This window comes from Anthonomus grandis, chromosome 10 (genome assembly GCF_022605725.1).
Source record: "Anthonomus grandis grandis chromosome 10, icAntGran1.3, whole genome shotgun sequence".
Taxonomy (NCBI): domain Eukaryota; kingdom Metazoa; phylum Arthropoda; class Insecta; order Coleoptera; family Curculionidae; genus Anthonomus; species Anthonomus grandis.
Window position 1 is genome coordinate 11,528,198 of NC_065555.1, and position 14,199 is coordinate 11,542,396.

The following is a 14,199-nucleotide window of genomic DNA, read 5'->3' on the forward strand; positions in this document are numbered from 1 at the left end:
GAATTTCTTATTAATTTTTTTTTTATGTAACTCGAATAACCCTTCGATAAATTACAAAACTAAATTCAAATGCAACTGTTCATATTTTAAAAAAATGATCAGTGTTGATAATTGGGTCTTTTGACCATTATTTCCCAACTTTTGACTAACTGCCCTGGAAAAGAAATTATATCACTGTTTGGCAAGTGATTTCAAAAATTGGCGTATCTAGTCTAGATTTCTTCGCTGTATGTTTCCAGTACTTGTTTCAAGTTAATCCGCAATTAACTCGAGAACTGCTTCTAGGAATGCAATTCGTATTTGTCGAGGGTGCCCGCAGTCAGCCATTCGTTTCTTGCGTCATTTTGGCGCAAACGTTGGTAAAGACGAGCAAATGTTGTATGGGGTACTTGTATGGGGTACTTTACCTTCTGGATACAACTCAGCATACAACCATCGATCTTGTCGACCATTTTCGTTTTTTATCGGTCATAAACAAAATGCTATTTAAAAAAAAAATTCTATATTAACAGTCTGTACACGAAACACCAGTAGAAATTCACCATGTTTATATTTGGAATACTTTTAAATGACTTATTTAAGTAACTTAAATCTTCAATGATGGTATTTATGGATCCTTGGTATTTTTCCAATCATTTGTTTGTTTTCCCGTGTCCTGTGCGTGAAACACGTGGCCAGCCATATCCCCTAAATATTTCCGATTTTTATTATTATGACCCATTAAACATCCTTTCTTTAATTACAGCGCACTGATATTTAAATGATTTTCTTTAGCGTACGCAACTAACGACTTCTATAATACTGCAGTATAATATTACCTCTCTCATAGAGTAAATATAAATAAATCCAACGTGTGGTCATTGACATCTCATTTTTCCCCGTTCGCGCATGCAATTATTTATGTTTCCCGTTCAATACATGCAATTGACTTTCAAAGACATGTGGGCAAAGGATGAAGTGTTTATGCACATGAGTTTTTTTTTCTTTAACGTTCAAGGTATCTGTCTTAGGAATGTGCATCCGTTACTGTTGTTTTCTTGGAAATGATTTGCAAAATTATGTATAGATGAATACAAAAGCAGAATGAGCAGCATCAGGCAAGATTGAGCACTATGAAGTTTGATATTAAAAAAACATGTTCCCTAAGAGACCTGTACTCATTGTACAGAATTTTTCAAAGGTAAATCTCAGACGTCATTAATTTGTTATCAGACTGGTTTTACTTCTAGGATCATGAAGATATGTCCTGCCACTATACTTCATTAAGAGGCAGATTTCCTGCACAATCATAGTATAAGCTCCTCATTGAGTTTTGTGTCAAGGTCACCCCAAAGAACTTTCTTTGTACACATCATCCTAGTCATACAAGGAAAGCATTTTATTCTTGTTTAGCAGCAGTCTATTAAAACAAACTATTAAACGTTAAAAAAAAATCAACATCAAGGATTTTAAATATGGACCTGTGTATAGCTAAAATCAGCCTGGAAAGTTTAAATATTAGTCCGGTAAGGATTTTTCACAAGTGGAGATATCGTAAAAAATCCTGTTTAAAAAGATAATTTTAATTTTAGTCATTTATCGTATTCTAAACTGAACTCCGAATATTTCAATACTGGGTGCGGAAGGATTAATTTGACTAAATTCAGGTATAAAAGGAATCTCCTCAAAACGCAGAAAAGCTTCGTTAAACAGATGACATGACTTACTCTATCAAAAGCCTGTTTTGTGAAAGTTTGTGGTAGTTGATATAGAGAATTGAGATTCTCTATACAAATTCGCATTTAAAGTTGAAACTTACTATATCACAACTGAAGGTCTGTCTGATTTGAGAAACCGTTCAATCAAAGTTACATTTGACCTATTTTCAGACTTTAAACAGGGTGAAAGAATAGACATTATAGAATAAAAATAGTACAATAAAAATCCTTCAATGATATTGAACGACTCTGTAAATGCGTTTAAGAATTAGCCGTTCTATTACTTTTCAGAAATGGATTGGGAATCACTTTTCCGATACATCATTTCATTGCTGAGTCTAGATTTCTTCGCTGTATGTTTCCAGTACTTGTTTCAAGTTAATCCGCAATTAACTCGAGAACTGCTTCTAGGAATGCAATTCGTATTTGTCGAGGGTGCCCGCAGTCAGCCATTCGTTTCTTGCGTCATTTTGGTGCAAACGTTGGTAAAGACGAGCAAATGTTGTATGATGGGGTACTTTACCTTCTGGATACAACTCAGCATACAACCATCGATCTTGTCGACCATTTTCGTTTTTTATCGGTCATAAACAAAATGCTATTTAAAAAAAAATTCTATATTAACAGTCTGTACACGAAACACCAGTAGAAATTCACCATGTTTATATTTGGAATACTTTTAAATGACTTATTTAAGTAACTTAAATCTTCAATGATGGTATTTATGGATCCTTGGTATTTTTCCAATCATTTGTTTGTTTTCCCGTGTCCTGTGCGTGAAACACGTGGCCAGCCATATCCCCTAAATATTTCCGATTTTTATTATTATGACCCATTAAACATCCTTTCTTTAATTACAGCGCACTGATATTTAAATGATTTTCTTTAGCGTACGCAACTAACGACTTCTATAATACTGCTTGTACACATCATCCTAGTCATACAAGGAAAGCATTTTATTCTTGTTTAGCAGCAGTCTATTAAAACAAACTCTGAGGCAAGTCTGCTTTGTCAATTCTTGAGCATCTTCAGATTTAGACAGTAGTATCATCAAACAGGCGAAACTGTACATCGTTGTTAATAATGGGCAAATGTTGGTCTGAGGATCAAAACTTATAATATATCCCTTTCTTACTACTTGACACTTGTACCTTAAATATGATCTTATTAAACTGACACTCTGCCAAGAGAAGTTATAGGCAAAGAGCTTGCCCAATAGGATGTTATAGCTAGCACAATCGAAAGCTTTACCAAGGTCAATAGAGCTGCATTTTTCTCACTGTGAAATGTTTCTTCCCTCACAGAAACAGGTATTACAAATACTAAGTGGAAGCAGTGAATAAATGTTGTTTAATCTCTGGAAGTTAGATCAATGGTAGCTAAGATCCAAATCAATTTAAAAAATGAAATTCTGAATATTTGGACCCATAGCTGTGCCAGAAGTTTTAATTCTTAATTTTTTTTCTATATTATTTGTCCTTCTTCATTCAGTGTTTCTAAGAGAGTTGCATTTTGTCTTGAATTTAAAAGTGTGGGAAATGTATGTGTTGTGCAAAAGTTTTTGAAGCAGCAATAAATCTACTATCAAGAAATTTGATTTAGATAAAAATATAGAATAGAGAGCATTTTCATATTTTGACTGATGTCTTTGACTTTGGCAATTTTAAACTGGTAATCCCAATTTAATCCACGTAGAACTGAATTTTTGCAATGAGAGGAGAATCAGAATATAGTTTAAAAGTATAGGTAATGCTCATGGCAATTTATATTAATAGAGTGAGATAAGACTAATTTCCAGTGATTAAACAACATTTATATCAGCAAAAATGATTACCATAACAATAATTTTAATTTTCCATGTAAATACATAATTATAGTGTTGTAACACTGCGCTTTAGCGTAATTTCCCATGGGACAAGAGCCTTGACATGGTCATAAAACGCAATTATTATCTTGTGTATATTATATGAAGGAATGAAAACAATTCCAAAATCTAGGATTTGACATGAGTAAGATAAGATCTTCCGACGAAGCTCTGGAAAATGATAACAGTAAAATACGAGTTAACGTCATTTTAATACACAATTTGCGGTATGCAGCTGATTCAGTACTGTTCGAGTCAAGAGGACTAGGTACAAGACCTAGGTACAAGTTTCAACTGTTCATAATCAGAAAACTCGTGCCTTGTAAAGATCAAGAAGCGTCTCTATAGATGTGAGCCTAGACTCAGAATTCAGTGCAAATGCATTCCCACTTCTGTGACCAACCTGGAGGTTCTGAAACAGTGAAAACTGCAATTTTTCATCCACATCATGAGAGAACCAAGTTTGTACCTTATTAAATACTGTTTTTAAGTTACTTCCTACTCTTCACCTTCAAGGCCGACAAGACATCATGGTCTTTGGCTCCAAGCGATTTATGGAAAAATGTGCATTGGCTATCTCTCGAAAACTGCCATTTAAGGATAAAATTCAAGAGTCCTAAATAAGACGACGTTAATGAAATTACAACTACTTATGTCTGAAGATGAACTGCATAATTTATGGCTTTATAACTATAAAATCAAATAAATTATTGACACAAAAGTAATCAGCTGATTTAAGTAAACATTCTCGAACATATGGTGTGCGCTAATTATAGCCTGATAAAATTGGAAGCAGAGATAAAATTCTTATGTATTCAAAGATAATAAATAACACTAAAAGTTAGTAGTTTAGACTGTTTTAAAAATAGAATTATGCAATATAATTTTGTTGTGAACATGAGATTTCAGTGTCGCATATTTTGAGTTAGTCAGTAAAATTGACATAAAAGTGTAGAAAACAGAGATTATCATTGCGAATCATCTTTATTTTTGATATTTATTACAATATATTTGGAACGGATAAAGTCACAATAATGATATAAAATTACAGTAAATTTCTCCTTGTGGCAGACAAGTTTCAGTTGATAATTCAGATGACCAGACAAGATTTAATAGCTCTTATTCATCTCTTTTTCTAATGCGATCTCTTTTTTATTGTTAGTTATTAAACTTAATGAATGAAGTTAATCTTAGACGTAATCGGTAGCAACAATCATTCCATTTTTCTTTCATTAGCCAGACCTTTGACTATATTGGTCTACTTAAGAGTATGCCGCCTATATTACGGTCGTAATATTGCACTTTCTCACGACAAACCAGTTTCCTTGCAACGTAATAAGGAAGTACCGGAGAGTGTGCCAAATTGGCCCATGGGTTTACTTAAAACGGAGCAGGGCAGGGCATTGGGGCGTCGTTATCCAGGCGTCACGACGCCGTTGGAACCGGGATCGTAGTCGCTTGGAGCTGGAAAAGCACGGAAAGGCACCCGTCGCCACTGGATTGGGTCCATCGACCTCGTCGTCGTCGTCTGACGTAAACGGCACCCCGCGGCCGCCGTCTCGACGCCCCGACGTCACTGCGGCATCAGCTGGGCGTGGCGCAAGCCCGGGAAATTAAACAACTGGGCGCTAGGTGTAAGAGAAATAGACATAACCCAAACTGAAGGACTGCATGTCACGACTGTCTCGAGTAATCAGGGTATAGTAATAGTAACATTTAATTGGCCTAAAAAACGTACGGCTTAAATGTAGCTTTGACGCGGGACAAGGCGTGTAAGCAAAGAAGTGTCATTGGGGATATAGTTAGAGCAAGTGACGAATAAAATTGTGATAAGCAAAGTCACTTATTATTTCAATATAGGGTATAGTAGCTATCAACGATAATTTATTTTCTTTGATGTGAATGGCATATGGCACACAAATCAACGTGTCTGTAAACCCAATTTTGAGCAACAAAGATTGTCTTGCCTTTAACAAATAGGACCGCTCCTAAAAATCCTTACCGGACTAATACACAGACTTTTGATGCAAATGCAGTACAGATTCGGATTGAAAAGAACTATCTTATAGGGTGTCTATAGCGAGGTAAGGGACAAAATTTTTCTACGTATTCTTTAGGTAAATTCGAGTAGAAAATGTCCTATAAACTTGAATATGCAAATGCATGCATCCTTACCAGGATCTGATTTTTTAAATCTAATTGTGCCGAAAACTACGATACTATAATAATAATTATCTCAAGTATGACATTCTATCAACATCAAATAGGCCTTGATACTTCTTTCGTTTGTTATTATGTTATAGTAGTTGCGCCAATTTGGCAGGAATTTGCACAAATTAGCGTCACGTTTGTTTTTACAAATGAAGAATACGTAGACGTGCAGCTAGTATACGGGTATTGTCACGGAAGTGATAGGGCAGCAGTGATGGTTGAATACCGTCGCCCGTATCCAAATCGAAGAATACCTTGAAGATGGACGAGTATTTGGGAGAATTTTTAATCAACTGACATTAACAGGACCATTTCCAAATGCTTCTCTCATACGTCCATCAATAGCTGCTCAAGATGCAGTGCATAGTGTTGAACAGGCACCATCAACTAGTGTTCGTAGAATATCACGTCGCATTCGTTTTACCCGAATGACTGTATAGAGAATAATGCATAACTTTGGTTTGTACCCACTTCATCTGCAACCAGTTCAAGCTCTGCAGCTCACTGCCTCGTACGCAGTTTTGCAATTCGCTCAGTGCACGTCGTAATTTGGTGAATACATTTTTTTTCACCGATGAGGCTCCATTCATCCAAGACGGTGTCAACAATTAAGGAATTCCCACTCTTGGCAGCTTGAAAATCCTCATGCAATAATCGAACGGAATTTCCAACATCGCATCGTTTTTCGGTTAATGTTTGGGGTGGTTTGGTAGATCAGTTAGTCGGCCCTTATGTGTTTGACATCTTCAATTTACCTTCAGTTCCTAAGAGAAGAAGAGTGTTGTTAGAGGATATTCCGATTCAAAGACAACAAATGTGGTTACAGCATGGCGGTGCTCCGCCCCATAGTAGTAGAAATGTGACTGAATATTTACGTAATACTTTTCCTGGACGATGGGTTGAACGCCGGGAGGCAGGGCCTCTTCTACGCTAACCGAATTTAAATCCTTTGGATTATTACTTGTGGAGACATATGAAGAGTTTAGTGTATGCAGATAAATCACATACCAGGGCAAATTAATAATATCGCTAAGTAATAACCATATCGTGTTATTGGGAAAGCTATCAGCCACAGCATTAAAAAGAGCTAGACTATACTTACAAGGTGAAGGTGGACACTTTGAGCAATTATTTTAAACAGTTATTTTCATAGTAGTATTAATTTTTTTTACGAATAATATTATTTTTCGGCGTTGTAGTATTCAGCACAATAACACTATTAAATTTAAAAAAAAAGGTAAGGAAGCATTTGCGGACCCATGTGCATAGGACGTTTACGACTTGAATTTACTTAAAGAACTCGTAGTTAAAGTTTGTCCCTTACCTCGCTTGGCACCTGTATTTGGACTCCACCAGTGGTCAATTTTTTTCTCTGTCTTTAACTTACTGCCGATGGCACGAAATGCAGATATTTAGCTCAGACCGCACTAAGAAAATGTTGGTCATTTCCCATAACGGTTTTCCGTGGTTTTACTAGGATGAAGGAGTTATCAAGGGTATGAAGATTAAGTTCAGATTCTCCCATGCCTCTGGGTTCTCTCGCCATTCGAGTTGTCTGGTAACTTCTTAATTATAATGTTGGTCAAAAGTAAATGTAACTATCTATCTACCTGTATCTATTTCAAGTAGATATTATTAGTTGGGAATTACTATTGCCAAAGTCGTCATTACTACTATGACTCTCGCTTAGCTGGAAAATTAACCGAGTTTTCCTTGACTCCTTTAAAACAATTTATTAGCTGCAAACCAAGTCTTGCCTTTCTTGAGATTGTCTAGTAAATATCATGGATAGTATCGTCTACATCTAACACAAAATGATGTATCTGCGTATTGCAAGATGAGTGTCGAAGATTGGCATAAAAAAATAAGCAAATCATCAACATAAATATCACAATATATGGGTTCTTGAGAAACTCCACGTTTTAAGAGTTATACCGAACTAGTCGTTTTTCTGGTGGAGACTAAACTCACTTGCTTCTGATTGGTCTAGGTTCTGATTTCTTTAATACAAAATTCACTTCAATATAATAATATTGATTTCAGTAAAAATTCCTAAATATCATTCTCTCCCTTCAATTGCAGGAAGAATTCTATTAACATTAAATCTCATTAGTTGTAAACCAAACAATCGTATTTTCTAATGTTTGAAAATCGTCATGTATATCATCAGTGTTTGCTTCTTAGGGTGCCTTAGAGTGTCTTATGCATATTGCAACGTGAAAGTTCAAGGCATTGACTTGATTGATTTTACTCACATTCTTCATCACTCTTCATCCATTCCTCGGCCCTCTAGTACATATCGAGGCAATAACCAGACTATTCAACCTAATTTCAGTAAATTTTTTTAACTAGTGACCGCCTCTTCAACATCGTGTGTTGCAAGATTTTTTTGTATCACAGCGATCACCTGATTCGCTACTTCTCTTTTCGGTCCTTTCATTTTTAACGATCAGCAAAGGTACCAACCGGGCTCTTTCACAGCTGTTCAGTCGTAGTATTTTTACAACAGTATGAACGAACGTGGTTATATTCATTATTCTGTTATGGTTTACTCGGCCTACTTTTTCTAGACAGACAACACAACAAAGGCGTAGTTGTTGCTAGTGAGCGTTCGGAAATTCCAAACTCTCAACGAGGAGGTCAAGAAACTTTGGGAGCTTGTAATCTGTTAATTACACTATGTTGATCCGGCGAGTCTGTAAGCTAGTTGACGAGTAGGAATTTAATGAGAGCTTTAAACGCGTGTTTCTTTGTTTACGTGTATAGTTTTTCGAAGCAAAATTATATTTACCATTTATTGAAAAGTTACTCAACGTCAAAATTTGTAGATTGTATTTCCGAGGAAACTCTTCAGCTTTCATATGAAACTAAAATCAGTTAAATTGTTGAATGCAGTCAAAAATTAAGAAACTTAATAATATCCGATAATTACCCCGGGTATTTTTCATAAAACTTCTATGACAAGTATACTTAGAGAAGAGATGAATTTTGCTGGGCCTTCCTTTAAAGTTTTATATGAATTTTGAGGTCTAAGTCTTAGATTTTACTTAAGTTTAACACATACGTTTTCAAATACTTGCTGCTGTTGTCTAATTGATAAATGTGGATTCATTGGACAAATTGGCAAAACTCTCTTTTTCTACTTCTAGTATTTATCTTGAGTAAACTCCTTTAATTATTGCCAAATTTAATTATTGGATCGTAATTTCGAATTAATTCCAAAGATTTCAGTTCCCATAGGCGAGATATTGTGATGTGTTGAGTCCATGATAACACGTGCATTTTGTTACAAAACTGAATAATTTACCTGATATAAAGATATAAAATAATTTCGGGTTCCACCATGAATAAACACTGATATCTTTTCTTTGAATCATTCGAAACGATTAAGTCAGGAGTAGACCCAATGATAATATAAGATTGCAAGCCAAAAACCCCAAGTTCCTCGAAAGACATCGTCAGACTTTATAAAAGGACCCATTCTCATACATTCCAGGTATATGGTGAACAGTTCAATGGTTAAATACCACCAGAGATAGTTCATTGGTCGTTCAGTCGGCGGTATCGCGAGAAATTATAAATACCGCGACTGCGAGGTTAAACCTCGTGGGTGTTCGCCAACTAAAGGCATTTTAATAGGCTATAATAAGAATGACGTATAGAGAGGCTGGTTACGCCGGATATCACACTACTCGATATAGATATTATACTAGCCATTGAAATCCTAAACGAGCGCCGCAACAGAATTTATTAATGTAAAATATAATTTACTTTTTTTTGACTAATAGTTCTTTGTTTGATAGCAGAAAGCGATTAAAATATTTCTATACATACAGAATTTAGGACATCAAATGAGAAGAACAAACCCCTACAACGTCAGATACTATGAATCTGAATTGATCTTTTGGCATTAAGTTCATTTCACCATATTGCGTTTAAACCCTTCCACCCTTTCAGTGGAAGCAAGCTTCGGCACTGTTTAACTTTTGTTTCTTAACCTATTTTCATTTTCCCAATGTACACAAATTTGTTACCCTAAAAAAATATATATTCCGAACTTAATCTGGTAAGAAATTTCTTTCTGCCGAAAGCAAACAGCTTGTCTTGCTACGTCGTATTATTTCCGTAGGTACCTACGACGGACGGTCGGAACAGCTGCTGTCGATGTGCAGATGTTTCTCCTTTTTCTTGCCTCTTCCTTTGTGCCATTTTGCCTTTCTTATTGGGCAGGTATAAAGGACATTTCTAGTTTCACCTGTACTTAGCTTTTATTCTTTTAAGGGTAAGAACATCTGTGAAAATATTACCTACAAATGACCTTCATACTTTGGAAAAGTTCGTGCAGTACAAGCAATTGCAAGGTTAATAACCATATTGCAATAGTATAGTAATTTATTTTTAAGCAATAAAAAAATGACCCAACAAGATACAGCCATAGTCTTTAAATCAAAATACCTAGGAGAGAAAAAAAAACGTTGAAAGATTACCTCATTATCATCCATGTATAAGAATCTCTTTGTACATTTTTTTCGAGGAATAAAATAGTGTTTAAGCCCTATTATTATGTTTTATAAAAGGTTTCCTGTCTTTTTTGTCAGAGAGATCTCTCAATGCTGTACCTACTGTGAGAATATTCCCAAACGGGAAGTTATCAAATTAAGACCCCTTTTACCTTGTATTATGCAAAACGCCTAATTTGGTCTTTTTATTGCCGGGATTACGTTGATGACGCCCTGTTTACATTTTGCTGTTTTAAAAAGGTGATGCTCATAAATATTATGCTGTTGTTCAAAAATCGCAGAACGACAAAGTTATTAAAATATTAAATATCACACAAGGTACTTTCTTTAATGTTGGCCGCTATGCGACATACAGGCTCTGAATCTGACCGCATCTGTTCCTGCAAGTGGACTTTGAATAATTATAGGAACACTAATAAGGGCAGAAAACTTCAAGGAGGTTGGCGTTATTACATAATTGTTGTAGAGTGAATAAAAGGGCGCATCAAATAGAACTCGAGAGATTTAGACGATCTTTGCGAAAATCCTGGAATAACTCATTTTCCACGGCATCCTATTGAAGAATTTACTTTATGCAGAAGATACAGTACTTCTCACCGAAAACATGCAAGACCTTCAGTATATATTTAATAGAGTCAACACAACTAGTTGTCTGGATACTGACAATCTGTATGCAGAAGGCGCAAGGCTGAAGACTCTAGCGGTCTCTGTCAACTGTTTCATAGACTTAGTCAGAAATAAATTTTGAAAATAAAGAAGTTGCTTTTCGCGAAACAGGAACAATTTTAATGCTAAAATATTTTGTATTCTGTAAGGCGGAAAAGAGAAAATTGCAATATCTTGGCCACATTCAAGGTATTAGAAGCTAAAATCACGATTCAAGGAAATTGTATGAAGAATGTCTGTTTAAAGGAGAAGAATATCTTGTCCTCGAGACTTGAGAAACTATTTAAGACAGTAGTTTCCAAAATCAAAATTGCATTGATGAACACCTCCTAAATGGAATGACGAAGAAGAGTAGTAAATTTCTTTTTAACTTTAAAAAAGATAAATTCGTTGGTGAAAAACTCTCCTAATGATATTAAATTTTGGCCAATTAAAAAGAACATAGAGAAAATCTTTTGGTTATAGCATGAGCTGAGACGTGGCAAATAATAGAACTAATATCAAAGAGTGGTTTTTGAGAAACAAACATTTGATTGTTTCTTGCTGGCTCTTATCCCAATAAGCAGATGACAACACAATAAAGAGTTTCAAGGATAATTATAGAAGCTTGTATTTAATGATCTGCTTATTCACATAGAAACTGCAAATCCAGTCTATTAGTTATGAAAATTCATTTACTGAAAGTGAGGCAATGTATGGGATTAAATCACAGGCTATAAGGAAGGTTTTTTTGATAAAGCATTTAGACACTAAGCCAGCATTTACAGATGAGAGTGATTGAGAAGTTGGAATTTCCTCTTCAAGAATTAGTCTTCAAGATATTAAGAAGTTCTTTAATATTGACTAAGATTGACCTTGCCTGTAGATAAATCTCTTCAATTTGATATTGGTGGGAATAAACATTTTAGGTATTTAAACTCAAGAAACTTTTGAACGTTTGAGGATGTGTACTCGGCTACTCTAACTTAATAAAAGAAATGACCTATAAAATTTGTTTAAAGCTAAAACAATAATAATGAAATTAAAATTCAATTTTATGTTATAAAATCTTGCCGGGACAAATTAACAGAATATGTAATTTATTTTTAGGGTACGTGGTGTAGTTACACAATTTAAGACAAGTTAGTTGATCCAATTAAAATTGAAATCTAAAGTTAAAGAACCATAAATCCATGATGTGATGCCAACCTATACTTGTTTTTTAAGGTATTCATTAAATTTATATTTCAATTTACTTCCATTTAAAAGTTTAAACTCATTAGGTATATGGTTATATAACTCGATAGCATTTAATAAGTACCTCTATTATGTACCCCTAGGTAAATTAATTTTTAGGATAAATGAATTTTTCAGTCTTTTTTTTTCTACTAATCAACGACAAGGCATGTATATAAAATCACTGTCAGAATAATAACTTAGGACGAGGCATCTCACAGCATTTTTCTCAATCTGAAATTAAGTGATTATCGTTGATTGAATATTCATTTAAGTGCTTAATGTGGTCGCTGAAACGAAGGTTTTAATCTAAAATTAATCCAAGATTTTTGGCTAAATTGACATAGGCGAATTAGAGCCATCCAACATAATTTCAACGTTATTTTTAACAATGTTTCCGTTTTTATTATTGACGATACATGAAAGTGTCGATTTTTTCTATACTAGCTGTGTGTCGTCAGCGAAAGCAGTGACTGCGCAATAACGATTAGATAGAAGAATATCAACAGTGTCTAATATCAAAAGCAGAGGGGATAAAATTGATCCTTAGGGGGACATCAGATCGAATATTTACAGTTTCAGAGCAAAGTGCATTATACGAAACTTTTTGGAATTGAGAAACGAGAAGATAATATTTACTGAGCCATCCATAAACCCATAATAGTGAAGTTTGGAGTATAGTAGTGTATGGTTCAAAGTATCGACCTTACAGACAGTCTTATCGTTCCACTCGATAATGCTGTCTGTCACCAATGCTAGGGCAGTAGAGTTTTTGAGAAAGCCACACTGGTTGTCAGGAATTATATGATAATCAGTCGCAAAACTACTGTACATCTGATTGTATAAGATTCTTTTGAGTACCTTCGAAAGTGCAGGCAAGATGCTTATAATTCGAAGGTCTGATAAAGTTAGAGGATAATTTTCGCTAATGGTTTGCCAACTGCTGTTTTCCAAGAATTAAGGGAAATAATGTTGTTCAATACAGCAATCGACTATATGTAAAATATGTGTCTAATAAGGGCTTAACTAACTTTAACATGGAAATATTGCTGAAGAGTGGATCTTTGTTAATATGTAATTAGTAAAATAAGATGTAGAGCGTTTTAAGCTGAAGCTGTAAAAAATCGGCTTATTGAATATACCTACCAAGTTTAGTCATTTTGTTTTAGGCTAAGTTTTTTAATAGAAAGAAATGGAAGATATAATAGAAATACTTGTTGTGAGCAAGACATTGAACAAAATATGCCTGCGGAAAAACCTATTTTAGCTGAACATTTAAATATTGGAGGTCCAAGAGTCTCGTCTAGAAATATCCCTTTAAAAAGGGTGAATCTTCGTTAATAAGCTTCTCCGGGGTTAACGTTTGCCTTTGTTCAAATAAAGGTTGGAGATGCAGCTATCCTACTCATAATATTTAGTGTGAAACTTAAAGGATTGATGATTATCAGATAAATTTAATGATGCGATCCTCAATCTGATCTTAATAATGATTAAATTATTGTTTTGAACTTATATGGCATCAAAATATTTGCGTTTATTCAGGCTCCAAAATAAATGTTGTAATTCTACTCATTGAATACCAGCCAAGTTTGGTAATTCTATATTTTTGTCCCGGCTAGTGTTCCGAATAGAATCGAAACGGTGCACGGCAATGCTTTTCACGAATTCGGTTATTTATATCCCACATAACAACCATTACAAATATAACAGCTGATTTGGCGAAAAAACCGTCATGCTGGCGCCGAACGACGCCGTTTCACTGGAGAGGCCAAGGTCAGTCAAGTTGAGTAGTAGATATTATAAAAAGAAATTATAAACATTTTAAGTTTACTGGTTGTATTTGCTTACATAAGTCCTTATATAAACTGAAGTGTTATTCGTCCTTATTACCTGAGAATTCACTTTTTTACTTAATAAAAAAACCGTTTGCCATCAATAAAGTGTGGTATTTTTCACACGTTCTTCAGGTGTTATTTTGACGTTGTCTCAAAAGCCTGAGATAGTCACACGATATACTTTATTAGTT

General features: G+C 34.7%; 1 protein-coding gene across 2 annotated transcripts in view; it reads left to right on the forward strand.

The window, feature by feature from the left end:
• LOC126740951 (transcription factor AP-4) overlaps nucleotides 1–14,199 on the forward strand; it is a 67,297-nt gene that overhangs the window by 32,036 nt on the left and 21,062 nt on the right. The gene's annotated exons all lie outside the window — the stretch shown is intronic.